The sequence below is a fragment of the Bufo bufo genome, chromosome 6 (assembly GCF_905171765.1).
Source record: "Bufo bufo chromosome 6, aBufBuf1.1, whole genome shotgun sequence".
Classification (NCBI taxonomy): Eukaryota; Metazoa; Chordata; class Amphibia; order Anura; family Bufonidae; genus Bufo; species Bufo bufo.
The window spans coordinates 393,832,383-393,857,823 of record NC_053394.1 but is presented as its reverse complement, the minus strand read 5'-3'; the positions used below and the strand labels follow the sequence as shown (position 1 = coordinate 393,857,823).

At 43.8% G+C, this 25,441-nt stretch overlaps 1 protein-coding gene and 1 long non-coding RNA gene across 2 annotated transcripts in view; both read left to right on the top strand.

Annotated features, from left to right (window-relative positions):
- Positions 1 to 25,441, top strand: part of LOC121003537 (zinc finger protein OZF-like) — a 1,338,071-nt gene that overhangs the window by 572,789 nt on the left and 739,841 nt on the right. The window lies entirely within an intron of this gene.
- LOC121003570 lies at positions 23,849 to 24,976 on the top strand. Its single transcript, XR_005779511.1, has 3 exons — positions 23,849 to 24,037; positions 24,537 to 24,602; positions 24,909 to 24,976. It is a non-coding gene; the product is annotated as an uncharacterized LOC121003570 (long non-coding RNA).

The following is a 25,441-nucleotide window of genomic DNA, read 5'->3' as shown; positions in this document are numbered from 1 at the left end:
AGTGTTTGGTGCCAGTGAGCCTCAAGCCTGGCCTGGTGGTGTGCGATAATGGGCAAAATCTCGTAGCAGCTCCGGGACCAGCCGGTTTGATGCACATCCCTTGCCTGGCGCATGTGCCGAATTTGGTGGTGCAGAGATTCCTTACAAATTACCCCGATATGTCAGAGCTGCTGCATAAAGTGCGGGCCGTCTGTGTGCACTTTCGTCATTCTCACCCTGCTGCTGCTCGCCTGCCAGAGCTGCAGCGTAACTTCGGCCTTCCCGCTCACTGCCTCATATGCGACGTGCCCACAAGGTGGAACTCCGCCTTGCACATGCTGGCCAGACTGCGCGAGCAGCAGCAGGCGATAGTGGAGTTTCAGCTGCAGCACACACGGGTGGGTCTTCTGCGGAACAGCACCACTTCACCACCAATGACTGGGCCTCCATGCGAGACCTGTGTTCCTTGTTGCGCTGGAGGAAGAGGTCACCAACGCAGCTGGGGCACCGCCAGCACCTCAGAAGGCAGGGTTAGCATGGCCGAAATGTGGAAAAGCTTTGTCAGCACGCCACAACAACCAGCATCACCAGCTGATAGGGATAGTCTTAGCAGGAGGCAGCATTTCACCAACATGGTGGAGCAGTATGTGTGCACACGCCTACATGCACTGAATAACGGGTCTGCCCCCTTCAACTTCTGGGTCTCCAAATTGGGCACATGGCCTGAGCTTGCCCTTTACACCTTGGAGGTGCTGGCCTGCCCTTCAGCAAGTGTATTATCTAAACGTGTGTTTAGCACGGCGGGGGGCATCATCACAGACAAGCGCAGCCGCCTGTCCACAGCCAATGTGGACGAGCTCACGTTCATTAAAATGAACCAGGCATGGATCCCACAGGACTTGTGCAGAATAGACATGTATACCGGCCTTAACCAGCCATTGTTATACTACAGCACAATTGCTCATTCTTGTATTTTGGATATTTCACACTCTTTTGGAGTGTACCCTAATAAAAAATAAAAAAACATTAAAACCAAAAACCAGTGTTGGCTACCTTGTCCTCCTCCACCACTGCTTCCACCTACACCTCTACGTCCACCGCCTCCTCAAACTTATTTTATTTTGTTTTGCGTAATTTCACTAAGTTGTCTGTTACATTTTCGGGTGAAATTCACCAATTTCTGGGTGTGATATACCACTGCTATACCTAGTAGACAGGTAAAAAAAATCACTAATTTGTCTGTTACATTTTTGGGTGAAATTAACCAATTTTTCGCTGTGATATACCCCTCCTCTACCTAGTTGACAGCTTAATAAATTTCACTAATTTTTCTTTTACATTTTCGGGTGACATTAAACAATTTTTGTCTGTGATAGACCCCTGCTCTACCTAGTAGACAGGTTAATAAATTTCACAAATTTTTCTGTTACATTCTTGGGTTGACATTTTACAATTTTTGACGTAAATAAAACCCATAGGTGACAGGGACAGAATTTTTTTTAAAATAATCTGTTCCATTGGTGGGTGACATTAACCAATTTCTGGCGATGAAAAGCCCCTACTCTGCATAGGTGATAGGGACTTAAATTTCTAAAATTCGTCTTTAATTGGCCCTTTCCTTCGATCCTTCTGATTTAATAACTTTTCCCATATTTCCGGTCGATCAAAATAAAATTTCATCCATTTATCTCCCTTGGATGTGGTCGCTCTTTCTCACGCTCCCTCTCCGTCATGGAACCCTGATTCGCCGATAACCGTGATCAACATGGTAGGTTTAGAAAAGAACATCGAAAGTTGATAGAGAAGATATCCAAATGGATGGTGGATGTCACGGTGGCACATAGGTGACTGGAACATAAATGTAAAAAAAATCATCTGTTACATTGTCAGGTGACATTTTACAAATTTTGTCAGATAGAAAACCCCTGCTCTGCATAGGTGACAGGGCATAAAATTTCAGAAATTCTTCTTTAATTGATGCGCGACACCTCCGTTCATTCAATGCTTAAAAACGTTAACAAGTTGTCCCACATTTGCGATTCAATAGTTTGTCCCACATTTTCACTCTATCATATTAATTTGAAACAATTATCCTCCCTTGGTTGTGGTCTCTCTTTCTCACGCTCCCTCTCCGGCGTGGAACCCTGATTCGCCGATAACCGTGATCAACATTGTAGGCTCAGAAAAGAACATCAAAAGTTGATAGAGAAGATATCCAAATGGATAGTGGACGTCACAGGGACGTGCGATCAGGCAGAAGTTATCTAGAGTCAACAAAGCAGTAGCAGGGCCTCTCCTGTCTAACGTTTCCTAATCCAAAATACCCCAGTGACATTCCCTATAATTTGTTATTAATCATTCCAATAACAGGGCATCTTAAGAGTCCTGTATTGATATTTATCGTCACTACCTCCCCGAGTCGGGAGTGGGTAATTGCCGCGCGCCCCCTCCTTAACTTGGAAGCTTATGCTTCAATACTTTGTCCCACATTTCCACTCGATTACATTTAATTTCATACATTGACCTTCCTTATATGTGGTCTCTCTTTCTCACGCTCCCTCTCCGTCAATGAACCCTGATTCGCCGCTAACCGTCATCAACATGGTAGGCGCAGAAAAAAACATAGAAAGTTGATCGAGCAGATATCCAATTGGATCGTGAACATCACGGGGACGTGCGACATAGTGGAGCAGTATGTTTGCACACGCCTACACGAACTGACTGATGGATCTGCCCCCTGCAACTTCTGGGTCTCCAAATTGGGCACATGGCCTGAGCTTGCCCTTTACGCATTGGAGGTGCTTGTCTGCCCTGCAGTCAGTGTATTTTCTGAACGTGTGTTTAGCATGACTGGAGGGGGTTATCACAGGTTATATTTCCCAATGTTTTGGGGTGTACCCTAATAAAAAAAAAATTAAAACCAAAAACCAGTGAAGGCTACCTCCTCCAAATCCACCGCCACTTCCACCTACACCGCCACATCCACCACCTCCTACTCATATGGACCTCATCCTCCTAGATCAAGATTATAATATTTTATTTTTACGTATTTTATGTTATTTAAAGTAATTTCCCTATCCACTTTTGTTTGCAGAGCACTTGCCATGCTCTTAACCACATTTTTATGCCATTTGCAGCCCTCTAGCCCTTTCCATTACATTTTTAACAGCCACTTTAGTGTTCAAAAGTTCGGGTCCCCATTGACTTCAATGGGGTTCGGGGTCAAGTTCGGGTCAAGTTCGGGTCCCGAACTCTAACTTTTTTGTGAAGTTCAGCCGAACCCGTCAAACTACTGCCCAGACTTTCCAAGTGGTGGACTCTGCACCTTTCAGAGAACTTATGGCTTGTGGCGAGCCGAGGTGGAGAGTTCCAGACCTTTAGTGACTTATTTCGGTAACCCAAAAAGATTTATTAAGCGTTTAGCGCTGCGGAAATATCCAGTAAAATCTTTATTAATCTATTTCAGTCGAAAAAATATATTGTAATAAGCTTTCAGCGCTGCGATTATAATCTATATTGACTTATTTCGTTGGCCCAACAAAATTTAATTCAGCTTTCAGCCATGCGGTTATATGTGGTGAAATCGTTTTTGAACTATTTCGGTGGCCAAATTAAATTTTATTCTGCTTTCAGCGCTGCGGTTATATACGGTAAAATCTTTATTGACGTATCTTGATAAACTTTGCGACTCTTCTGGGCTCAAAGCTATTTTGAAGGTTTGTCTTCTCATTCTCTGTAGCTACTAGAGGCCTGTTCATGCAAGGCAGGTTAACCCTGAAGTATCTGGATCGATAAGCAGCCGATAACGCACTTCCATCAATCTTGACAGGATTCGTCTCCAGGTGTAGAGAAATTTATTTGGGGAATACTTTCTCCATCACAACCACGTGGTCGAATAAACTGAAGACTGGCGGATTCTCTCCTGTCTTAGGCAACACTTAATTTTTATTACTAAATTTATTAAATAATGAATATTAAATTGAACCAAAACTTGATGAAAATTATAAGAAAGTAAACTTAAATTCGCCAATATATTACCCCAATCTTCGAGGGAAATTCACGGACAACTGCGAACTACACACTGTCATTGTGCCACTCTGTGGCCTCCTCATACTGGTGCCAACTCCATACGCTGTCATTGTGCCACTTGCTGGCCTCCTGATGCTGCCGCCACCTCCAGACTCTGTCATTGTGCCACTCGGTGGCCTTCTCATACTGCTGCCACCTCCAGACTCTGTAATTGTGCCACTCGGTGGCCTTCTCATACTGCTGCCAACTTCATACGCTGTCATTGTGCCACTCTGTAGCCTCCTGATGCTGTTGCCAACTCCAGACTCTGTCATTGGGCCACTCTGTGGTCTTCTCATGCTGTTCCCACCCTCCCACTTCATGACTGGGCCACTATTTTGGCTTTCGGCCTGGCTGACATCATCATTTATTTGACCTTTCTTCTGATCTGTCAGAAGGAGGGAAAAATGAGACGCATAACGGATCCTGTCTGTGTAGCAGCTGTAAGGCCTGTATGGTCACATCAGAATTGGCTTATGATTTGGTAGCCAAAAGCAGGAGTGGGTACAAAACACAGAAGACATGCAAATATTCCATTCAGCTGTAAGGCCTGTATGGTCACATCAGAATTGGCTTATGATTTGGTAGCCAAAAGCAGGAGTGGGTACAAAACACAGAAGACATGCAAATATTCCATTCATGTGTCATCTCTGTTTTATATCCACTCCTGTTTTTTTTTGGCCATAGCAATACTGATGGATTATTGAGCAAATGCTGACCGAGTAAAGGCAGATGCTCCACAGACAGGATCCGTTTTTTTGGGCGTTATTGTTATGACGGATCAAAGGAAGGGCAAAATAATCAGTGACATTAACACAAGCGTACTGCTGACACCCTCTACATTCTGTCGGGGGGCTCTACTTGTATAAGAGTTTAATAGAACAGGTTCTGTAGACATCTATGTGGACTAAGCTAACGAGCGTGTAAAAGGAGTGCGCTTCTTCTTGAGACTAACATGGACCTGTAAGGTTGAGTTCATACTCATACCTGTCATCTGCATGTCATACAGACTCACAGTATTATTTCACTACCACAGCACACCACTATCAAGACTCTCAGCAGCCCGGAAATAGCAGTTTTTTTTACGCGATTTGTCACAAATTAATTCGATTCGAAGCAAATTTTTTCTGGAAGTTCAGCGAACCAGCCGAATTGAATTTTTTTGAAATTTGCTCATCTCTAGTCAGCAGGTCACAGTAGTTGCATAACTGAGGTGGCAGCAGGAGCAGCCGTACAGAATGTGATGGTGGAAAAGTGCCATTAGTGACATGACAGAATGTGAAGATAGACAGACAGCAGTGACATTATGCGGGTGGCAGCAGCAGTCATTCAGAACGTGAGACCCCCATAACAGTGGAGCACCACCAGCAAGGCCAAATGTATTCATCAGAATCAGCCAGAAAAATTTGAAAATCCTCCTGAGTCCAGGCATGGCTCCTGGCATTACATGGGGTATATGCCCATTACTTACACCAATTTACCCAAACCATTAATAAATAACATTACATAGATAAATAAATACACCGACTAGAGAGTGGAGGTAAAAATGGCAATGGCCTGTTTATTAAAACCAAAATTTCAACTTAACCTCCCTGGCAGTCTAATTCCTGTAGTATTTTCGTACCCGAAGCGGTACATTCTTCCGGAGCTGCGGCTGGAAGTGTGGTGTCTGCATCCATTTCTGACCTGTTCTAACTATGAGCCTAGTCATAAACTCAGACTCAACCAAACCATAACCATACATCAGAGTCCATCCCATCACGGGATGACTATCCAAAACCACCCTCCTTAGAACCATGGCCAACATTCAACAAAATACAGGTGTACAGTGTTCATTTTAGGACATGGTCAGATATCATAGTCAAGTATCAAAATAATGCCAATGTGACCCCTGACTCTGACACCTGACTCTGACACCTGACTCTGACACCTGACTCTGACACCTGACTCTGACACCTGACCCTGACACCTGACTCTGACACCTGACCCTGACCCCTGACTCTCATATCTGAGTTTGACTTATGCTCTTCATAGGTCAGGGTCAAAGTGAGAATGAGTTATAGATATACTATGCATTTGTATGCTAAATCACACAACCAAAGTATGTCTATTGCTGAGCTTATAGCTCTGTGCCTAAAATGCTGTAAGCTAACACATTACAGTGTTATATGAGCGCATAGCTGATAGCTCAGTGGTAAAGCAATTGCCTCATACCCATTGTTTCTGTGTTCAAAACCCCTTTAAACTGTTTACATTTTATTAAGCCCTAGATAAGAGGCAAATTTAACTGATGTGTGACGCTGATATCTAATTTCCTTAACTTGTCAGGGTCACAAAGGATTTTAGGTTTACTGTGGTTTTGTATGCTACATCACATAGATGAACAAAAACCCCAAGCTCATACAAGGCAAGCTGGTAGTTCAGTGGTAATGCTGTTGCCCCCATGTCCAGGCTTTCTGAGTTCCAAACCACTTTCAGCCTCTAAAAAATGTTTATATTTTATTATGACCTAGATAAGAGGCAAATTTAAATGATGTGAGACGCTGATGTGTGACGCTGATATCTCACTCCCTTCACTTGTCAGTGTCACAAAGGATCTTAGGTTTACTGTGTTTTTTGCTATACTACATCTCATAGATCAAAAAAACACTACCTTTAGTGTCTAAAGCTATAGCTCAGTGGTAAGGCACTTGCTTTGCATGTAGTGTTCATGGGTTCAAAACCCCTTCCAGGCTTTTAATAAAATTTATATGTTATATTTTATTGAGCTCTAGATCAGAGACAAATTCAAGTGGTGTGTGATGTAAGTAGTCCTTTTTTATTTTATTAAGAGTACATGGGCAGCACTATAGTAAAGGGGGCCCTGTATACAGAGCTGTATCCTGGATTTTACATATCTACTGTATATATGTGTATTATACACACAGTGTGCTATAGCTTCACCACACTGAGATCTGCTCAGAAAGCTGATATACATATTACTGCTTTATCCACAGACACAATATATGATCATACAGATCGCAGTACTATGTGATAGCTTCTAAGTATAGAAACCATGTGCTAATGTTATAGCTTGGAGGTTACATTAATGGCTTTGCATGTGGAAGTCCCCAGAAAGACATATGTTTTTTCTTTAATAGCATATACTATAATAAATAATATGTCATTAACCCATAGGATACCAGCTCTGTACATGTATGTCGCTGGAAACATGGTCACAAATCCCAGCGCCATACAGGTACAGCGCTCTGATCGGGCGGCCACAGGAGCTACTCCCACCCGATCAGCTGCAGGGGTCCGGCAGGCACTAATAGTTGGACCCCTGCTGTATGCACCGGCATCGGTGAAAACACTGATGCCGGCTCATTAACCCTTGCACTGCTGCGGTCAGCGCTGACGGCTGCATGTGTGGTATCCCCGTGGTGCTGTGATGTCAGCCTGCTGTCTAGCCCTGTCAGTCAATGGGGGGAGGGGTGTGGGTGCAGAGCACAGGGGGTATTGTAGAGCATTGCTCAGACACCATGCGCAAAACCCGAGCATGCTACAAAGAAGTTGCGGTCTACTTGGTACAGGTTGCCTTGTACAACTCTTTTGTGCTCTCCCGGAGCGCTGGCAACACAGGGAAATTCCTGCAGTTCTATGAGGCAGTCCTCAAGGCCCTGATCTTTTCTGACCGGGAAAGAGCAGGCCGGAGTACCTCGGGAACTGGAGGTGCCCTGATCGTCCCTGGCCAACACTTTCTAGGTGTGGTTCCCCCATACTGGAAAGAAGGGAAGGTCCCAAAAAAAGTGAAGCGTGTGTAACAGGAGGGGGTAACGGAAAGACTCCACCACTCAGTGTGACACGTGCCCCGATCATCCGGGCCTCTGTATTGACGGTTGCTTCAGGGAGTACCACACTTCCATGGAGTACTAAATTTATAATCCCCTTCCCCCATTTTAATTTATTTCTCCACAGTCTTCACAGGAATAGCTGCAAAGTGGAGGAGAAAATTCAAAATCTCCTTTTTTTACACTAACATGTTCTTGTAGCCCCTTTTATTTCATTTTTACAACATAGAAACATAGAATGTGTCGGCAGATAAGAACCATTTGGCCCATCTAGTCTGCCCAATATACTAAATACTATGGATAGCCCCTGGCCCTATCTTATATGAAGGATGGCCTTATGCCTATCCCATGCATGCTTAAACTCCTCCACTGTATTTGCAGCTGCCACTTCTGCAGAAAGGCTATTCCATGCATCCACTACTCTCTCAGTAAAGTAATACTTCCTGATATTACTTTTAAACCTATGCCCCTCTAATTTAAAACTATGTCCTCTTGTAGCAGTTTTTCTTCTTTTAAATATTCTTTCCTCTTTTACCTTGTTGATTCCCTTTATGTATTTAAAAGTTTCTATCATATCCCCTCTGTCTCGTCTTTCTTCCAAGCTATACATGTTAAGGTCCTTTAATCTTTCCTGGTAAGTTTTATCCTGCAATCCATGTACCAGTTTAGTAGCTCTTCTCTGAACTCTCTCCAAAGTATCAATATCCTTCTGGAGATATGGTCTTCAGTACTGAGCACAATACTCCAAATGAGGTCTCACTAGTGCTCTGTAGAGCGGCATGAGCACCTTCCTCTTTCTACTGGTAATCCCTCTTGCTATACACCCAAGCATTCTGCTAGCATTATGACATTGTCTGCCTACCTTTAAGTCTTCTGAAATAATGACCCCTAAATCCCTTTCCTCAGATACTGAGGTTAGGACTGTATCACTGATTTTATATTCTGCTCTTGGGTTTTTACGTCCCAGGTGCATTATCTTGCACTTATCAACATTAAATTTTAGTTGCCAGATTTTTGACCATTCCTCTAGTTTTCCTAAGTCCTTTTCCATTTGGTGTATTCCTCCAGGAACATCAACCCTGTTACAAATCTTTGTATCATCAGCAAAAGGACACACCTTACCATTGAGGCCTTCTGCAATTTCGCTGATAAAGATATTAAACAATATGGGTCCCAGAACAGATCCCTGAGGTACCCCACTGGTAACAAGACCTTGGTCTGAATATACTCCATTGACTACAACCCTCTGTTGCCTGTCCCTCAGCCACTGCCTAATCCATTCAACAATATGGGAGTCCAAGCCCAATGACTGCACTTTATTGATAAGCCTTCTATGTGGGACAGTATCAAAAGCCTTACTAAAGTCTAGATAAGCGATGTCTACTGCACCTCCTCCATCTATTATTTTAGTCACCCAATCAAAAAAATCAATAAGATTGGTTTGACATGATCTCCCTGAAGTAAACCCATGCTGTTTTTCATCTTTCAATCCATGGGATTTTAGATGTTCCACAATCCTCTCCTTAAGTATGGTTTCCATTAATTTCCCCACTATTGATGTCAGGCTTACTGGCCTGTAGTTGCCCGATTCCTCCCTACTACTTTTCTTGTGAATGGGCACAACATTTGCTACTTTCCAATCTTCTGGGACGACTCCTGTTGCCAGTGATTGGTTAAATAAATCTGTTAATGGTTTTGCTAGTTCACCGCTGAGCTCTTTTAATAGCTTTGGGTGTATCCCATCAGGCCCCTGTGACTTATTTGTATTAATTTTAGACAGTTGACTTAGAACCTCTTCCTCTGTAAAGACACATGCGTCAAAAGATTCATTAGTCTTCTTTCCTAACTGAGGTCCTTCTCCTTCATTTTCCTTTGTAAAAACTGAACAGAAGTATTCATTGAGGCAGTCAGCTAGTTCTTTATCTTCTTCCATATACCTTCCTTCTTTAGTTTTTAATTTGGTAATTCCTTGTTTTAGTTTCCTTTTTTCATTTATGTATCTGAAGAATGCCTTATCACCTTTTTTCCCTGACTGAGCTAATTTCTCTTCTGCCTGTGCTTTAGAAACTCTTATAACTTGTCATCCTCGTTTTTTTTTTTTATAATTCCTAAATGCTATCTTTTTGCTTTTAATGATTTTGGCCACTTCTGCTGAGTACCACAGTGGTCTCTTCCTTTTTTTGCTTTTACTGACAAGCCTAATGCAATTTTCTGTTGCCTTCAATAGTGCCACTTTTAAGTAGTCCCATTTCTCCTGGACTCCAATTAAACTGTTCCAGTCGGATAGGGACTCGTATACCACTAATCTAATTTTAGAAAAGTCAGTTTTTCTAAAATCTAAAACTTTTGTTTTTGTGTGGTGTGACTCAGTCACTGTACTTATAGTAAACCACAATGACTGGTGATCACTAGATCCCAAGCTTTCCCCTACAGTAATATCAGATACCAAATTCCCATTTGTGAATACTAAATCTAAAATGGCCTCCTTCCGGGTTGGCTCCTCCACTACTTGCTGTAGAGATAATCCCAGTAGGGAATTTAGAATATCTGTACTCCTGGCAGAACTAGCTATTTTGGTTTTCCAGTTTACATCTGGAAGATTGAAGTCTCCCATAATGATAACTTCCCCCTTCAATGTCATTTTAGCTATTTCCTCAACTAGTAGATCATCGAATTCTTTGACTTGGCTAGGTGGTCTATATATCACACCTACACGAGTTACCTTATGATTATCAAGCTGCAAGGTAACCCAAACTGACTCTAAATTGTTCTCGCTAACTTGTATCAAATTAGATTTTATGCTATCTTTCACATACAGGGCCACCCCTCCCCCCTTCTTGCCTTCTCTGTCTTTCCTGTATAGAGAGAACCCTGGTATTGATATATCCCAGTCATTACTCCCCTTGAACCACGTCTCAGTAACAGCCACTACATCTATATTCTCAGATGCCATTATAGCCTCAAGCTCATTGATCTTATTCCCTAGACTGCGAGCATTTGTAGACAAGACTCTGAGCTTGTCATTTCTTGACCTTTGTGCTACTGGCCTCTTCTGGCATTGTTCCGGGGGGCAGTTGGACGGCTGGATTATCACTCTTTTGCCCCCCTTTCCTAGTTTAAATGCTTCTTAGCAAATACTTGGGACTGTTCACCGAGGAGATTCGTTCCCTTGAGAGAAAGATGCAAACCATCTTTCTTGTACAGTTCTTTTCCATTCCAACAAGAGCTATCATGAGACACAAAGCCAAACCCTTGGTTCAGACACCATTCACCAAGCCATACATTGAATTCCTTAATGCGCATCTTCCTGTCATGCTGAAGGTTATTCATAGGCAAAACGGCAGAGAATGAAACAGTTGATGCAACCTCCTGTATATCCTTTCCAAGTGTATGAAAAGCTTCTTTCACCTTTGAAACCTCATTGCAAGCCAGATTGTTTGTCCCAAGATGGAGAATAACATCCACTTCCCTTTCCTGCTTTGCTTGCCTAACAATATTTAGGATCCGTCGTCTATCCCTGCTAGCGGTAGCACCAGGGAGACATCTCACAACACCATTCTCCTCAAACTTCACACCTCTTATGATGGAATCGCCCACCAACAGCTGCTTACTATCAATCCTCACCTTCTCCTTTTTGTCTTTGGCTGCAGTCTTACATACTTTAGGCATGGGAGATGATTGTTCCTCACCCACTGTGCTTGAACCATCCTCCATGTTGCTCTTGCACTCTGAAAGTGCTGCAAATGAATTATGGAGAGCCACAGACTGTGGGACATGCCTTCTATCCACAACTCTCAGTCTACCAGAACCTACAGTAACCCATCTTCCATTTCTAGGGGGCCTCTGTGGCAGTGGCATTGCAATGTTCTCAGCCTGAGTTTGTTTAGTGGTTAATTTAAAAATCTCATATTTCAAAAAGGTAATTTCCTGCTGCATTATGGAGAGCTGTCTACAGATCAGACAGTATCCAAACCTCTGAAGAGTGGAACCTGAAATAAAAGCACAACAATTCCTGCACAGAACCAGATCTGCCATTGTAAAGAGGGGAAAGATTTTAACAAACAAATCTTACTTGTTTAGATTGTATCCACCTCCAGATTACCTCCTGAATATCTCCAATGCACTTAACAGCAGCACTTGAGATAGCAGCCTTGGAAAAGCAGCAAGCTATAATTAGCAAGCTAATACTGTGTTGCTATATATACACACACACTCCCACAAATGCTCCTCCCCCAACAGCAAATTAACACCTTACTTGCCTATGCTCATTTGCAATCAGACAATAGAGATACTGTGTCTGCAATCAGACAATAAAGATACTGTGTCTAGCAAATTTCTTACCTCTTTTGAAACACAGTGTCTGAGTATTCACCAGAAACACCACTGAAGATCTGCTACAGTGGAAAAACTCTGAGTTAGACTGTTAGTCTCCTGAATATCTCCAATGCACTTATAACAGCAGCACTTGAGATAGCAGCCTTGGAAAAGCAGCAAGCTACAAGGGGTAATAGGAGAAAAAGCGCCCCAAATTTCTCCCCAGGGCTGCTCATACTAGTGTGGGCCACAGGGTTCCTGGCATGGGGGGCTCCTGGCTCCGCCTGGTGGCGTCTCCGTCGCCTTGGGGCTCATCATCATCACTAGATGATGAGGATAACGAGGATGACAACAGGAAAGTGGGGTCATCCTCATCCTCACTGGGGCTCTCGGAGTCGGAGACCAGCTGGGAGTATGCCTCCTCGGCCGAGAACATCCGGCGGGCCATCTTAGAATGCTAAAGGGGAGTGCGTGTGTGTGTAAAACTTTATTTAGTGTATGTGTGTGTGATGGGGGAAGGGGGTGGTGTTTTTTTTTATGTATACCCTACCCTAACCCACCCTAACCTAACAGAAAAATTGCTCACAGCCCAAACACTCGCTGATCAGCGGTACCAAGCTGATCAGCGGTGGGGTGGGCGATGCGCTAACATTGGCCAGGCGCTCTTTTACAGCTAAGAGTGCCGGCCACAGTCAGCGCACCTACAAAAAGAAAAAAAATGCGCTTGCGCCCCAAAATATGTGGGGGGGGAGGGGAGGCAAGCTGCAGCACCCCTGGGGGTATGGGGGTCGCACAAGTTGCTGTGGACCCCAGACACCCTCAGATCCGGGTGCTGCACACAAAAAATAACTATTTTTTTTCACTACCCCTGCCTAACCTAAAGCTCTCCCTAAATGTTTATATGCCAGATGGGGTCTCAGGAGCCACGGATGGCGGCGGATCGTGTGGGATGCAGATGGACCGACACAGGTCTCCTCTCTTCTTACTTACACAGAAGTCTGTGGGCGGGGAGAGTGGAGCTCCAGGACGTTATCTCCAGGTCAGTCCCTCCAACCAATCACAGACAATCCTCACCCTCATCCTCCGTCACCGCCACCTCACAGGATCTATGGAGGGCGATTGGTGGTGTATATTAAACAACTGATCACCCTCCTATTCCGGGTCACCGGAGACCTGAATAACATGGAAATGCTGCAAACCGCAGGTCTGAATTGACCTGGGGTTAGCAGCGATCGCCGGTATGGGGGGGGGGGGGGGGGGTCACAGGAACCCCCGTCAGCATTGTCACAGGGTGCATTCTGAATGATTTCAGCAGGCGCACCGTTCCTAACACTGCCTGCCGCACAGCGGTCATCGGAAATACACAGGTACGCCCTGTGTCCATAAGAGGTTAAAGAGGCTCTGTCACCGGAATCAACCCTATTAGACCATACGTACTGCCTGGTAGGGCTTATTATGCTGATTATGTATGATAAATAGCTGCAGAGATATGCAGAGATTCATATGCAAATAAACAATTCGAGCACTCAGAGGCGGGGCTGAATATTCTGAGCAATGCTCTACAATACCCCCTGTGCTCTGCACACACACCCCTCCCCCCACTGACTGACAGGGCTAGACAGCAGGCTGAAGTCACAGCACCACGGGGATACCAAACATGCAGCCGTCAGCGCTGACCGCGGCAGTGCAAGGGTTAATGAGCCGGCATCAGTGTTTTCACCGATGCCGGTGCATACAGCAGGGGTCCAACTATTAGTGCCTGCCGGACCCCTGCAGCTGATCGGGTGGGAGTAGCTCCTGTGGCCGCACAATCAGAGCGCTGTACCTGTATGGCGCTGGGATTTGTGACCGTGTTTCCAACGACATACATGTACATTAACATGGGTTAATGACATATTATTTATTATAGTATATGCTATTAAAGAAAAAAAATATGTCTTTCTGGGGACTTCAACATGCAAAGCCATTAACCACCTCCGGACCGCCTAACGCAGGATCGCGTTCCGGAGGTGGCAGCCCTGCGCAGAGTCACGCATATATGCGTCATCTCGCGATGGCCGAGATTTCCTGTGAACGCGCGCACACAGGCGCGCGCGCTCACAGGAACGGAAGGTAAGAGAGTTGATCTCCAGCCTGCCAGCGGCGATCGTTCGCTGGCAGGCTGGAGATGTGTTTTTTTTAACCCCTAACAGGTATATTAGACGCTGTTTTGATAACAGCGTCTAATATACCTGCTACCTGGTCCTCTGGTGGTCCCATTTGTTTGGATCGACCACCAGAGGACACAGGTAGCTCAGTAAAGTCCCACCAAGCACCACTACACTACACTACACCCCCCCCCGTCGCTTATTAACCCCTTATTAGCCCCTGATCACCCCTGATCACCCCATATAGACTCCCTGATCACCCCCCTGTCATTGATCACCCCCCTGTCATTGATTACCCCCCTGTAAAGCTCCATTCAGATGTCCGCATGATTTTTACGGATCCACTGATAGATGGATCGGATCCGCAAAACGCATCCGGACGTCTGAATGAAGCCTTACAGGGGCGTGATCAATGACTGTGGTTATCACCCCATATAGACTCCCTGATCACCCCCCTGTCATTGATTACACCCCTGTCATTGATCAACCCCCTGTAAAGCTCCATTCAGATGTCCGCATGATTTTTACGGATGCACTGATAGATGGATCCGATCCGCAAAACGCATCCGGATGTCTGAATGAAGCCTTACAGGGGCATGATCAATGACTGTGGTGATCACCCCATATAGACTCCCTGATCACCCCCCTGTAAAGCTCCATTCAGATGTCCGCATGATTTTTACGGATGCACTGATAGATGGATCCGATCCGCAAAACGCATCCGGACGTCTGAATGAAGCCTTACAGGGGCATGATCAATGACTGTGGTGATCACCCCATATAGACTCCCTGATCACCCCCCTGTAAAGCTCCATTCAGATGTCCGCATGATTTTTACGGATGCACTGATAGATGGATCCGATCCGCAAAACGCATCCGGACGTCTGAATGAAGCCTTACAGGGGCATGATCAATGACTGTGGTGATCACCCCATATAGACTCCCTGATCACCCCCCTGTCATTGATTACCCCCCTGTAAAGCTCCATTCAGATGTCCGCATGATTTTTACGGATGCACTGATAGATGGATCGGATCCGCAAAACGCATCCGGACGTCTGAATGAAGCCTTACAGGGGCGTGATCAATGACTGTGGTGATCACCCCATATAGACTCCCTGATCACCCCCCTGTCATTGATTACCCCCCTGTCATTGATTACCCCCCTGTAAAGCTCCATTCAGACGTCCGCATGATTTTTACGGATCCACTGATAGATGGATCGGATCCGCAAAACGCATCCGGACGTCTGAATGAAGCCTTACAGGGGCGTGATCAATGACTGTGGTGATCACCCCATATAGACTCCCTGATCACCCCCCTGTCATTGATCAACCCCCATGTCATTGATCAACCCTCCTGTCATTGATCAACCCCCCTGTCATTGATCACCCCTCTGTAAGGCTCCATTCAGATATTTTTTTGGCCCAAGTTAGCAGAATTTTTTTTTTTTTTTCTTACAAAGTCTCATATTCCACTAACTTGTGTCAAAAAATAAAATCTCACATGAACTCACCATACCCCTCACGGAATCCAAATGCGTAAAATTTTTTAGACATTTATATTCCAGACTTCTTCTCACGCTTTAGGGCCCCTAGAATGCCAGGGCAGTATAAATACCCCACATGTGACCCCATTTCGGAAATAAGACACCCCCAGGTATTCCGTGAGGGGCATATTGAGTCCATGAAAGATTGAAATTTTTGTCCCAAGTTAGCGGAACGGGAGACTTTGTGAGAAAAAAATTAAAAATATCAATTTCCGCTAACTTGTGCCAAAAAAAAAAAATTTCTATGAACTCGCCATGCCCCTCATTGAATACCTTGGGGTGTCTTCTTTCCAAAATGGGGTCACATGTGGGGTATTTATACTGCCCTGGCATTCTAGGGGCCCCAAAGCGTGAGAAGAAGTCTGGTATCCAAATGTCTAAAAATGCCCTCCTAAAAGGAATTTGGGCACCTTTGCGCATCTAGGCTGCAAAAAAGTGTCACACATCTGGTATCGCCGTACTCAGGAGAAGTTGGGGAATGTGTTTTGGGGTGTCATTTTACATATACCCATGCTGGGTGAGAGAAATATCTTGGTCAAATGCCAACTTTGTATAAAAAAATGGGAAAAGTTGTCTTTTGCCAAGATATTTCTCTCACCCAGCATGGGTATATGTAAAATGACACCCCAAAACACATTCCCCAACTTCTCCTGAATACGGCGATACCACATGTGTGACACTTTTTTGCAGCCTAGGTGGGCAAAGGGGCCCATATTCCAAAGAGCACCTTTAGGATTTCACAGGTCATTTACCTACTTACCACACATTAGGGCCCCTGGAAAATGCCAGGGCAGTATAACTACCCCACAAGTGACCCCATTTTGGAAAGAAGACACCCCAAGGTATTCCGTGAGGGGCATGGCGAGTTCCTAGAATTTTTTATTTTTTGTCACAAGTTAGTGGAAAATGCTTATTTTTTTTTTATTTCTTTTTTCATACAAAGTCTCATATTCCACTAACTTGTGACAAAAAATAAAAAGTTCCATGAACTCACTATGCCCATCAGCGAATACCTTGGGGTCTCTTCTTTCCAAAATGGGGTCACTTGTGGGGTAGTTATACTGCCCTGGCATTCTAGGGGCCCAAATGTGTGGTAAGGAGTTTGAAATCAAATTCTGTAAAAAATGACCTGTGAAATCCGAAAGGTGCTCTTTTGAATATGGGCCCCTTTGCCCACCTAGGCTGCAAAAAAGTGTCACACATCTGGTATCTCCGTAATCGGGAGAAGTTGGGGAATGTGTTTTGGGGTGTCATTTTACATATACCCATGCTGGGTGAGAGAAATATCTTGGCAAAAGACAACTTTTCCCATTTTTTTATACAAAGTTGGCATTTGACCAAGATATTTATCTCACCCAGCATGGGTATATGTAAAAAGACACCCCAAAACACATTCCTCAACTTCTCCTGAATACAGAGATACCAGATGTGTGACACTTTTTTGCAGCCTAGGTGGGCAAAGGGGCCCACATTCCAAAGAGCACCTTTCGGATTTCACAGGTCATTTACCTACTTACCACACATTTGGGCCCCTAGAATGCCAGGGCAGTATAACTACCCCACAAGTGACCCCATTTTGGAAAGAAGAGACCCCAAGGTATTCGCTGATGGGCATAGTGAGTTCATGGAAGTTTTTATTTTTTGTCACAAGTTTGTGGAATATGAGACTTTGTATGAAAAAAAAAATTAAAAAAAAAATCATCATTTTCCACTAACTTGTGACAAAAAATAAAAAATTCTAGGAACTCGCCATGCCCCTCACGGAATACCTTGGGGTGTCTTCTTTCCAAAATGGGGTCACTTGTGGGGTAGTTATACTGCCCTGGTATTCTAGGGGCCCAAATGTGTGGTAAGGAGTTTGAAATCAAATTCAGGAAAAAATGAGGAGTGAAATCCGAAAGGTGCTCTTTGGAATATGGGCCCCTTTGCCCACCTAGGCTGCAAAAAAGTGTCACACATCTGGTATCCCCGTACTCAGGAGAAGTTGAGGAATGTGTTTTGGGGTGTCTTTTTACATATACCCATGCTGGGTGAGATAAATATCTTGGTCAAATGACAACTTTGTATAAAAAAATGGGAAAAGTTGTCTTTTGCCAAGATATTTCTCTCACCCAGCATGGGTATATATAAAATGACACCCCAAAACACATTCCCCACCTTCTCCTGAGTACGGAGATACCAGATGTGTGACACTTTTTTGCAGCCTAGGTGGGCAAAGGGGCCCATATTCCAAAGAGCACCTTTCGGATTTCACTGGTCATTTTTTACAGAATTTGATTTCAAACTCCTTACCACACATTTGGGCCCCTAGAATGCCAGGGCAGTATAACTACCCCACAAGTGACCCCATTTTAGAAAGAAGAGACCCCAAGGTATTCGCTGATGGGCATAGTGAGTTCATAGAACTTTTTATTTTTTGTCACAAGTTAGTGGAATATGAGACTTTGTAAGAAAAAAAAAAAAAAAAAAAAAAAATAATTTTCCGCTAACTTGTGACAAAAAATAAAAAGTTCTATGAACTCACTATGCCCATCAGCGAATACCTTAGGGTGTCTACTTTCAGAAATGGGGTCATTTGTGGGGTGTTTGTACTGTCTGGGCATTGTAGAACCTCAGGAAACATGACAGGTGCTCAGAAAGTCAGAGCTGCTTCAAAAAGCGGAAATTCACATTTTTGTACCATAGTTTGTAAACGCTATAACTTTTACCCAAACCATTTTTTTTTTACCCAAACATTTTTTTTTTATCAAAGACATGTAGAACTATAAATTTAGAGCAAAATTTCTATATGGATGTCGTTTTTTTTGCAAAATTTTACAACTGAAAGTGAAAAATGTCATTTTTTTGCAAAAAAGTCGTTAAATTTCGATTAATAACAAAAAAAGTAAAAATGTCAGCAGCAATGAAATACCACCAAATGAAAGCTCTATTAGTGAGAAGAAAAGGAGGTAAAATTCATTTGGGTGATAAGTTGCATGACCGAGCAATAAACGGTGAAAGTAGTGTAGGTCAGAAGTGTAAAAAGTGGCCTGGTCTTTCAGGGTGTTTAAGCACTGGGGGCTGAAGTGGTTAATGTAACCTCCAAGCTATAACATTAGCACATGGTTTCTATACTTAGAAGCTCTCACATAGTACTGCGATCTGTATGATCATATATCGTGTCTGTGGATAAAGCAGTAATATGTATATCAGCTTTCTGAGCAAATCTCAGTGTGGTGAAGCTATAGCACACTGTGTGTATAATACACATATATATACAGTAGATATGTAAAATCCAGGATACAGCTCTGTATACAGGGCCCCCTTTACTATAGTGCTGCCCATGTACTCTTAATAAAATAAAAAAGGACTACTTACAGCACACACCACTTGAATTTGTCTCTGATCTAGAGCTCAATAAAATATAACATATAAATTTTATTAAAAGCCTATATGGGGTTTTGAACCCATGAACACTACATGCAAAGCAAGTGCCTTACCACTGAGCTATAGCTATAGACACCAAAAGAGGTGATTTTTCAGATCTATGAGATGTAGTATAGCAAAAAACACAGTAAGCCTAAGATCCTTTGTGACCCTGACAAGGAAGGAAATTAGATATCAGCGTTACACATCATTTAAATTTGCCTCTTATCTAGGGCTTAATAAAATGTAAACAGTTTAAAGGGGTTTTGAACACAGAAACAATGGGTATGAGGCAATTGCTTTACCGCTGAGCTATCAGCTATGTGCTCATATAACACTGTAATGTGTTAGCTTACAGCATTTTAGGCACAGAGCTATAAGCTCAGCAATAGACATACTTTGATTGTGTGATTTAGCATACAAATACACTGCTCAAAAAAATAAAGGGAACACTTAAACAACACAATGTAACTCCAAGTCAATCACACTTCTGTGAAATCAAACTGTCCACTTAGGAAGCAACACTGAGTGACAATCAATTTCACATGCTGTTGTGCAAATGGGATAGACAACAGGTAGAAATTATAGGCAATTAGCAAGACACCCCCAATAAAGGAGTGGTTCTGCAGGTGGTGACCACAGATCACTTCTCAGTTCCTATGCTTCCTGGCTGATGTTTTGGTCACTTTTGAATGCTGGCGGTGCTTTCACTCTAGTGGTAGCATGAGACAGAGTCTACAACCCTCACAAGTGGCTCAGGTAGTGCAGCTTATCCAGGATGGCACATCAATGCGAGCTGTGGCAAGAAGGTTTGCTGTGTCTGTCATCGTAGTGTCCAGAGCATGGAGGTGCTAGCAGGAGACAGGCCAGTACATCAGGAGACGTGGAGGAGGCCGTAGGAGGGCAACAACCCAGCAGCAGGACCGCTACCTCCGCCTTTGTGCAAGGAGGAACAAGAGGAGCACTGCCAGAGCCCTGCAAAATGACCTCCAGCAGGCCACAAATGTGCATGTGTCTGCTCAAACGGTCAGAAACAGACTCCATGAGGGTGATATGAGGGCCCGACATCCACAGGTGGGGGTTGTTTCTACAGCCCAACACCGTGCAGGACGTTTGGCATTTTCCAGAGAACACCAATATTGGCAAATTCGCCACTGGCACCCTGTGCTTTTCACAGATGAAAGCAGGTTCACACTGAGCACATGTGACAGACGTGACAGAGTCTTGAGACGCCGTGGAGAACGTTCTGCTGCCTGCAACATCCTCCAGCATGACCGGTTTGGCATTGGGTCAGTAATGGTGTGGGGTGGCATTTCTTTGAAGGGCTGCACAGCCCTCCATGTGCTCGCCAGAGGTAGACTGACTGCCATTAGGTACCGAGATGAGATCCTCAGACCCATTGTGAGACCATATGCTGGTTCGGTTGGCCCTGGGTTCCTCCTAATGCAAGACAATGCTAGACCTCATATGGCTGGAGTGTGTCAGCAGTTCCTGCCAGACGAAGGCATTGATGCTATGGACTGGCCCGCCCGTTTCCCAGACCTGAATCCAATTGAGCACATCTGGGACATCATGTCTCGCTCTATCCACCAACGTCACGTTGCACCACAGACTGTCCAGGAGTTAGCAGATCTTTAGTCCAGGTCTGGGAAGAGATCCCTCAGGAGACCGTCCGCCACCTCATCAGGAGCATGCACAGGCGTTGTAGGGAGGTCATACAGGCACGTGGAGGCCACACACACTACTGAGCCTCATTTTGACTTGTTTTAAGGACATTACATCAAAGTTGGATCAGCCTGTAGTGTGTTTTTCCACTTTAATTTTGAGGGTGACTCCAAATCCAGACCTCCATGGGTTGAAAAATTTGATTTTCATTTTTTTATTTTGTGTGATTTTGTTGTCAGCACATTCAACTATGTAAAGAACAAAGTATTTCAGAAGAATATTTAATTAATTCAGATCTAGGATGTGTTATTTTTGTGTTCCCTGTTTTTTTTTGAGCAGTGTACATAATATATATCTATAACTCATTCGCACTTTGACCCTGACCTATGAAGAGCATAAGTCAAACTCAGATATGAGAGTCAGATATGAGAGTCAGGTGTCAGGGTCAGGTGTCAGGGTCAGGTGTCACATTGGCATTATTTTGATACTTGACTATGATATTTGACCATGTCCTAAAATGAACACTGTACAGGTGGGCGGGGCACGAAGGATCCGGCTCCACGGGCAGGTGCAGATGAAAGGCAACCCGGTCCCTTTAGCACAGACACCTACAGCCTATTAACCGGCCCTTTCCACCAATCAAACCATTGTTACCAGGGTCTGGGTAACCCTACCCAGAACCCTGGGTCACAATAGGTCAATCAATCTAACCAATTAAAGGGAAATCACTAGGAAGAATGAAACTTCTGCCAAGTGATCCTGACAGAAGCGGGAAAACTTTTCCCTCCAGAATCACAGGTCAAAAATAGCCTTACCATCACTGGGCAGAAAACCTTTCTAGCCCAGTGACAGTCACCTAAAGGTCAGCAGGCAATGCAAGTATTGCCATGTGTACCCCTCCTTAATGTCCAGGGTTCCTCCATTTTGACAAAAGTGATGTTTTGTACACCGGCGGAGGATAACTTGGTCCCAGGGGCGTAACTATAGGGGAAGCGGCTGCTTTGGGGCCCTGACCCAGAAGGGGCCAATCCAGGAGGAGGAGGACTAAAAGATTTTGTCAGGGCCCCCTCAAAAGTATTACACAATGAAATTATATACAGTGACAGTATACATCTCTCCATGTCGGTTAAAGAAAAGATATGGAGAAATGAATTTGTGGACATATTGTCGTTGTTACCTGCTTCAAAAGATTTTGTCGCTAAATTAGATAGAAGGGAGGATAAGTCTGAAGAAGATAGGAGGCGCCCGATCCCTCGTACTTTTAATAATTGGTTGCAGGCATACTGTATCTTTTGCAGCGTGATGGGTGAGAAATTTCCTGCAAAATGTTCAGGGCTTTTTCAACATTTAGATAATGTTTTAGAGGCGTATAAGAATTTTGGAGGGAAAGGTTGGTTTGTGTATGACAAAAATTTCAGACAGAGGCTGTCCGTATATAATAGCATGCGGTGGGGCACAAAGGATGTTGGGCTGTGGCTTAATTTATTGTTGCCACAGCGTTCATCTTATTCTGCCCCAAAACAGCAGCCAGCCTCTGCAGTACCGCAGTCTCAATTGTTAAAAAAGGGCACCTGCTTTGCGTTTAATGAAGCACAGTGTAGGTGGCCGGCGTCATGTAAATATCGCCATGAATGTGCCTTTTGTGGGGGCAGTCACCCGATGGTTCGCTGTTATAAAAGAGCTAACATGCCTACCATGCCATCCACAAGGAGTTTACTGCAAAAGCATGGACGCCAGTAAATCTGGTGACCATGCGTCCCTGGTTAGAACGTTACCCAAATTGCAAGATGGCGGAGCTGCTACTTGACGGTTTTGCTTTGGGTTTTCAGTTGCCATCGTTTTCTGGTTTTGGTTGTGAATGGGTGAATAATTTGTCTTCAGTTGATCAATTTCCTGTGGTTGTGAGGGATAAATTGGCAAAGGAACTGGAGTTAGGCAGGATCGCTGGTCCTTTTTCCTCTCCGCCTTTTGCCAATTTTCGTCTTTCTCCATTGGGAGTTGTTCCAAAGAAAGAACCCAATGCTTTTCGTTTGATTCATCATTTATCATTTCCTTATGGTGCATCCTTAAATGATGAGCTTGATAAAGCATTGTGTTCGGTCAAGTATGCCACATTTGATTCAGCAATAGACCTAATACGTAGTTTTGGTAAAGGTGCTTTGATGGGAAAGGCGGACGTTCAGTCCGCCTTTCGCCTGTTACCTGTACTTCCTTCTTGTTTTAACTCACTTGGTTTTCATTTTCAGGGTTTATTTTATTTTGATAAATGTATTCCAATGGGTTGTTCTTTGTCTTGTTTCTATTTTGAAGTTTTTTTTCCTCGTTTATTGAATGGGTAGTAGCAGTCAGGTGTATGCGGGGTGCAGTGACGCACTATTTGGACGATTTCCTGTTCATTGGTCGAGCGGAGTCTTCAGCATGCTTAGAAAGTTTGGAATCATTTTTTGCAGTTTGTACTGAGTTTGGTGTTCCGTTAGCTGAGGAGAAGACGGTGTACCCTACTAATTGTTTGGAATATTTGGGGATTGTCATAGGATTCTGTGAAAGGCGAATTTTGTCTTCCGTCACAAAAAGTGTCAAAAATCTGTATGGCATTATCTTCATTGCTAAGTAAGCGTACAGCTAAGGTGAAAGAGATTCAGTCGGTTTTGGGTATGTTAGCTTTTGCCAGTAGGATTATGCCGATGGGCCGGTGTTTTGTTGGCAATTGTCTGCAAAGATTTCTGGTGTGAGGAACCCGGGTTTTCATGTTAGTTTATCTAGGGAGGTTAAGGAAGATTTTATGATTTGGTTGGAATTCTTTCAGCTATATAATGGCAGGTCGTATTGGCAGGAAGATTTTGTTTTAGCTTCTGCTATGGATTTGTTTACGGATGCTGCTGGTTCTTGTTACGTCATCTGGTGCTTCTCTGTTTAAGATTAAATATTTGGTTGAAAGCTCGCCATATCCCTGGAATAGATAATTCAATTGCTGATTCGCTTTCCCGTTTTCAGTTTCAGACATTCCGGCAGTTGGCGGAAGGGGCCGATCTGAAAGGGGAATCGTGCCCTGCGTACCTGTGGAATCTGATTTGGTCCTAGGTATGTCTTACTTACAGTCTTCTGTGGCTCCGGCGACATGGTCGGATTATAGCCGTTCGTGGCTTAGGTGGTGCAGTTTTACAGCTGATAGAGGTTGGTCTTCTCATGGTAGTGGCGAGGTTGCTGCTTTAGCATTTTGTGTGGCATTATTTAGGGAGGGACTGGCTTACTCTACTGTTTTAAGGGTTTCGGGTTTTAGGTTCTCCTTCTTTTTTCGATTATTTCTTGATTAAGCAGATGTTAAAAGGTTACAAACGTGGTAATTGTTCTCCTGACAATAGATGTCCTATTTCTCCCACGCTGTTATTATCATTATGTTGTTACTTCTTTAGTTTGTTTTGAAGAGTTGCTATTTTCCACCGCGTTTTGTTGTATGTTTTTTGGTGCTTTTAGAATTAGTGAGTTGTTTCCAAGAAATAGTGAGGCAGGTTTGGGTTTGGCCTTGAAGCATGTCCATGTTCATGTTAATTATGTTTTGTTCTTTCTTCCGACGTCAAAGATGGATCAGTCAGGTAAGGGTACCTGGATCCGTGTGAACAGAGTTGGGTCGGGTGGTATTTGTCCGGTGAGTATGATTTCTCATTATGGGCTTCGCAGACCAAGGGGTGGTAATGCTTTCTTTGTGCATGCAAATGCTTCTCCTTTAACGCAATATCAATTTAGGTCCGTGCTAAAAAAATGTTTAAAGGAATTGGGTTTAGATGGTGTCCGGATTACGTCGCATTCTTTCCGGATTGGAGCTGCCACTGCGGCGGCTCGGTCGGGTTTGAGTGCGTCGATGATTAAACGGATTGGAAGATGGTCGTCTAATTGTTTTAAAATGTATGTTTGTCCTGATGTTTCTGTGATCTGATGATTCTTTATATTATAGTTTTCACAGGTCTCACCGTATGGATTATCGGCCATTCTTTCGTATATTGGGCCCATCGCAGAGCTGTAAAGATCGTACGGTGATAACTTCTCTTGGTCCACAGATACGGTTCGAATATACTGGAATGGAGTCAGGGGTCTTCGTTGGGAAGGTTTGATGGATGTACTGTTGGAAATGTGTGATTTATACCCTGATTCTGATATAATAATTTTTCATGCGGGGGCCAATGATGTGGGCAAATTTGGTACCATTGAGTTGGCCTTTTGTATGAAACGTACTATGGTAAGGGCTAGGCGATTGTTCCCTGATGCCCGTTTGGTTTTTTCTGAGATGATTCCACGTTTACTTTGGTTATCCTGTTCTAATTTTAAATATTTGGATAAGATTAGGATACGTTTGAATAGAATTATGGCTCGTTTTATGCCATTAATCTGGGGATTTTCTTTTCGACACGTGGACCTTGAAGGTGGTTTGCCCGGCCTTTATTTTTCGGACAAGATTCATTTGTCAGAGATCGGTTTGGACATTTTCAA